This window comes from Callorhinchus milii, unplaced genomic scaffold (assembly GCF_018977255.1).
Source record: "Callorhinchus milii isolate IMCB2004 unplaced genomic scaffold, IMCB_Cmil_1.0 Scaffold11, whole genome shotgun sequence".
In the NCBI taxonomy this organism is placed as follows: Eukaryota; Metazoa; Chordata; class Chondrichthyes; order Chimaeriformes; family Callorhinchidae; genus Callorhinchus; species Callorhinchus milii.
Genome location: NW_024704752.1, coordinates 15,141,148 through 15,147,156, shown reverse-complemented (window position 1 = coordinate 15,147,156; position 6,009 = coordinate 15,141,148).

The window sequence follows — 6,009 nt, the reverse complement described above, 5'->3', positions numbered from 1 at the left end:
GGTTAAATGAAATTTCGGACATTCAAAAGCAAAGTTATAAATTAAAATATCTTATTAATAAACAGAAAACCGAAGATTTCTGTGTTACACACCCTGAGTGGGTGACTTGTAGACTGTCTTTGAAATGTTGTACTTCCTCTATTTATACTCCAGAAGTAGCCCAAGTCTCATTGGGTAGCATCTGCCCAATGTGACACACTTGAGAGAAGAGGAAGAGGGCTAACATGAAACCAGGCAACAGCTTGCTTTGGTCCTGTCAATAAAAATAATGAATTTTCTTTAAAAAATAAAATGTGCTGCTTTGTGATGGCTCGTTCGGAGCCCAAGAGGAATATAAATGGAATGCAACAACAACAACTTGGATTTATATAGCACCCTCCACGCCGGATAGCGTCTCAGAGCGCTTATACAAATAAATATCCAACTCAAATTCTGGGATCTAATTCTGAACAGTTTGCAGTGCCCTTTGATTGTTGTATCTTGTTCGTGTTTAGAAGGCCACAGCTTAAGAATACTTTCACAGCGATTAGCACCAGTATCCTTATTTTCGCAATCCACTTGCATTACATGGGCTGTAGGTCATTTATCAAGGATGTGTTCATATTAAGAGGCCCTACACTAGATGCCCTATTGATATAATCTTTGCTACAATCATTATTGATTGAATATTGTATTTTTTAAACTGTTGGACCATTGTTTACTTCCTTGATTTTCCCTCCTCGTGATTGTACATATGGTGTAATCTTGCCAGATCTTGACCTAAGCAACCTGTGATGTGCAATTTTCTGAAACTGTAATTGGAGAATTCATGCACCCCTATTTGCTAAGTGTACTGTAAAGTAGCTTTGGTTATACAGACACTGGAAGAAAGCTACACTTGTTACAGTTGCAATTTCCCAGAAGTATACAGATACTACAGCCTTACGATGCAGTTTTATTTCTTTTCTACCATGTTTTTCTTGTTTCTATTTTAGTTTCCCCCAAAATGCCACTTTGCCTCTTTGAGTGAGTCACCTGTTCCTGAGCTTCTGCTGATGGTACTCAATAAACAGTCACTGTGAGCCTCAGGAGAGCAGACCAGGGAGTCACTACTTCCAATATCCTCTGTCCAGTGCCGTAGCAGTAACTTGTCTCCTTTCCTTACATCTCTTCTCCAACCAACAACACACTCAAGACTGGCATGTCATTGGGTGACAAATTGTTGGTGTGAACACACTGTCTACTCTCTCTGATCCAGTGCATTGGTACACATGGATTAGCTACTTCCCAAGGCCTCAAGACTAGCAGCTGAAAAAGATTTCTTGGTTGTAGAGGCCAATGTCCTCAGCTAATCTGCCGCCAAGCCTTACAACTTTCAACAGGGGTGCAGATTGCTGTGGTTACCTTAATAATAAACTGCATTCAGCAGCAGCCTGCAATGCCTTCTAAAGTGAAAGTCATCTTAAAAGGATTATAGTGTCATTTCAAAATCAAATGCCTCAAGATGGTGTTGGTTTACATTTGCTTCATTTATACTTTTTTGTTTAATTTTGCACATGTTCTACATATTATAGGATTGAAAATATTCAAATAAATTTCAGTCCACAAAGAATAAATTGTTGCATTTGTCCTACTTGGAACCAGGACTATTCTTACTCCTGGTTACTGAGTATAACTATTGATGGTTTGTGTGTCTCTTTTTGTTGCTTAATTGTAAATAACTGCAGGATAAGCAACACTGAAAGGTATTCCAGGTGAACATGAATCCCACGTGTGTTTTCATTAGCATATGAGTTTTCTTAATAAAGTGAAAAGAGCAGAAACTTTTAAAGAAAAAAATGTCCTCAAACAGGTAAATCCACTTCCTGAAGTGAAACTGACTCTCTGCGCCAAATTAGCTGATCTTAACCATTAGTAACTAGTAAGGAGAAGTAATAAGGAGTGGTGATTTGATGACAGCATTCCTGGGTTAGGAAGGAGAGCCAGGATACTATCAAGAGATCTCTGCTGAAACATTAAGATAGGGTCAGGTTAGGTTTAACTGGGTTACTTTCTTTCAGCCAACACTCACTAAGTACTTGGATGGGTTGCTGGAAATGGGTCAGTATCACAGCAGACCACACTTGCATGAATCAGTGCCTTCAAGAGGGAGATGGAGGAAGGAACATTAGAGGTAGATTCTTTACAACTGAAGATAAGCAGCCAGGCAGAACTCCAATTTTAATTGTTTTGAAATTGACAACGTTCCTGAAATATTCGTGTAATGCAGCAGTTTAGAGCAGTTTTTGTTAGTCATTCTGCTCTTGAAAGACAGTCCATTGTAATTCCTAATATTTTTTGCATAAGTTTCTTTTTATGTTCCAAGTTACTTAACCCGGAGATCATTGTGGATCTACCACTACACTTGCCCACCTCCCCAAAACCAAACTCTCTGGGAATTGCATAGAAATGTTGTATTAGCTATATACTGATTGGATGTTTATATCCTTCTGTGTGTGTGGTTCATATATAAATTGGTGAATACAGTTTCCATGTTGTATATGTGCAACAACAACAGTGATGTAAGTGTCTTGGCAAATAAAGTTTTGTTAAAAAANCATTTTAGTCCCTATTCATTCTTTTGCTTTAAAATTATTCCATGGCGCCATTATTACCATAGCGCCATGGAACATCCTTATGACGTGAAAGGCGCTTTACGAATGTTATTTGTTTCCACGCCTTTGTTGTCAGAGAATTGGTGTTGTTCTGCGTGATCTATGTGATCTATGTGATAAAGAATTGCATGAAAAAAATCAAAATGTGAATTTATTCTTGTGCCTTCAGGAAACCTTGTCTCTCTGAAGGCTGTTTTACAATGCAGCTGGGTAAAACCCTGATCTGTAGCCATTGCTATTTTAGTCCTGAATCTCACAGTTCCCGGAATAATACAGTCACAGTCTGTTCCTTTCTCTATTACAGGACTAATCTTTTCAAAATACATTTAGAAAGAAATCTATACAATAAAAAGGTAGACAAAATGAGACTATTTTTATCGCTACTCCAGACACTGTACCTAACACAGAATGGGCTTATGTTATTTCTGCTTTCAGGTCACTGTGCCTGTCTAAAGTTTAGTGGTATAACTGAAAAGTCAACTAGATAGAAACTATAGATGACCCAAATGTTGCGTAATTAGCAGTTTAATCCTAAACTTTCAACAGGATTTTATCTAAGATTTACCTTTTACAGCCACTATAGTCCATCAGTGAGACTGAATATAGAGGACATATCAACCTGCTTCATCTTTCGGTTATGTAGATCCTGATTACTAAAGTAACTTGAGCCTTCTCTATTCTAATTCACCTGACTTTACCTCTACTCGTACATCACACCTCCCTCCATTTTAACCACCTCTCCTTAGCATTGTACCTTTAATAAAAATGCATATTGAGGCCTAATTTTTTTAAATAAGACTTCCTGTCATTTTAATGCTATGTAACTATCTTTATCTCTTGTAATATTCACCTGCCAAGAAGCTAAATTAATTTCACAATAAGTTATGTTCCCTTCTTTCTTAATTTCTGTGAAGATTAATGTTTCTTAATATTTAATGCAATGAGAATACTCAATGATCAAGACGTGAAATATGCATTTGCAGTTTTTTGCATTTGTCAAGACATTTAATATTTGTGATTTCATAAGGCAAGAGCTCTCACTCAGAAAACAAATGATATGCTCCCTGAGATATCCAATATGGAATAATTCAATAAAACAGTTAGATTCTGTAATTGTATTTGCCAGTGACAACATTCTCTTTAGCTGATCAGGGAATGGTGAATGACATGTGGGGAATGAAGAACTGAAGGGGAATAAACCCTTGCCTCGGGGAAAATGAAATGCTTGTTTTAACCAATACATAATACTGTTAAATCTGTTCAAGCGACCACCTCCATTCAGCAACCACCCTAGAATAGCAGAGACAGCCTGATTTGCACATCAAAGAACCCTCACTCAGAGGCTAACCTTATACAAAGGTCACTTTGTTCTAGTCCCCTGAGTGGTTGTTGAACGCAGGTTTGATTTCACATTTATTCGATTGATCAATGGGCTTTTTCGTACATTATTCATGTTGAACTTAGAACCAGACCTAAGGAATAAATGTCTCCTATCTGCTGCTTTCAAGTATTCAAAGTAATGTGTTTAGTTTCAACGAAGCTGCTGATGGGTACAACGTGGTATTTCGTAGAATTTGGTTCTAATGTGTCAGTTCAGACTTCTAGTGTGCATCAGTGCAGTGCAGAAAAGGTATATTATTAAAGCTCTGCATTAACTGATGCTGGATCTTGCTTGAGAGTACTGATGTGTATACTTGCTTGCAAAATAGAAAGATCCCCAACACAGGCATTGTGTAAAGATCAGTGTAAATAAACGATCTTAAATGACTGGAATTGAAGAAGTAAGAAAGGGGATTCTACAGTCTTGAAATTTTTCTTTAACTAAATGTCATCATTTGTTTTGTTCGCGCTCTCTACGGGGCGAAATGCAGCAAATGTAATCTTGTTATTCACATCATATAACGTGGCAAAGGCCAGTGCGGTGACTCAGCATGTGTAGTTCAGTAGAGAGTCAACAACAACTTGCATTTATAGAGGGGCCCTGACGAAGGTTAGCATCCCAGATACTGGCGCATACTGGAATTGTTATTTTTAAGCACTGCTTTTCATGAGTACACAAGCCAATGACTCATGCTTATACCTTAGCAATAATAGCAGATATCCAATGTTAATAATAATAAACTTCGCACAAATTGAAGTTTGGTTTTAAAGTCTATGTTTGATTATTCCGGACGTTGAACTTTAATTACCTTTAATTGAACAAAATGCTAAACACGACACTTGGAATTGCCATACTAAACAAAGGTAAGATTAAGTTAATGTCTCGTGAGTCCTTTTAAATAGTTTTTTCTTTAGCGGTCACAAACAATATTCACCACATTAATTTGTGCATTATACTAATGTGCAAAAATGAAATACTGGGATCAGTAAACCAGGGAGAGATAGAGGAAGGGTGAGGTACGGATGGCCATAGGCATGTTTGAAGAGATTGATGGAGACAGGGAGATGCTTTGCGCAGTCGAGCAGTTCTACAGTCACTCCCTGTCTGAGTTTATTTATTGAGAAGAGGAAAAATTGTTCCTGGCACTGATGGAGCTGCGCACAGCTCCCAGGGGGTGTTGTAAAAAAAAGGAGACAACCTAATCCTTCCTCCTATTTGGTAAAGACAAGGCGCCAGGATCAGCAACTTGTCCAGTGCAATATGGGTGTTGCATTTTCTTTCTCCAAAGCAGCCTCTTAATACTGCTTGTATTTCATCTAAAGGCTCTGTAAGCCTTGATCATGTTACTGAAGTCTCCCGAAGAGCGAATAAACGTGTGTGTTTGACCGAAGCCAGGCGATGCGATCCTCGCGATTTAAAGGGGGGGGAGAGAAATCACTGCCCGCATTTCAATAAAAACATGGTTCCACTTTCATGAAAGCGACATCGGTTGGTGAAACCTCAGTGTTCTGAGCTCTTCTTACATCCAATCTCCAATGTCAAATCTCCTCAAGGGGAGGTGTGGGTGGAGGGGGGGGGGGGGGGGTTGGGGGATTTTGTCGGGGGGGGGGGTTAAAAGATCGCTTTCTCGAATGCATTATTTTTATTTTAAAAAAATTAAAAAACCCAAGTGGAAGAGTTAACGTGGGTCAAAAAAAAACGGGTTCAAGTACATTCCCTTTCTTTGAGAGTGTCGCTTTCAAACGAAAGCAAAAGGATCATCTCCATCAGGATTTAAAACTTACTGGTGAGTCTGTCTCCCCCGCCAACCCCCCCCCCCCCCCACCCCTCCTGACTGTGTACACAATGCAGTCTCCCCCCCACCCCCCAGCCCTCGTATATACACAAGGCAGTGTTCCCCCCACCCCACCCGCCCCTCTCAACGTGTGTACACGATGCAGTATTCCCCCACCTCCCCTTTCCCTGTGTACAGTACACTATATCCCCCTTTCCCTG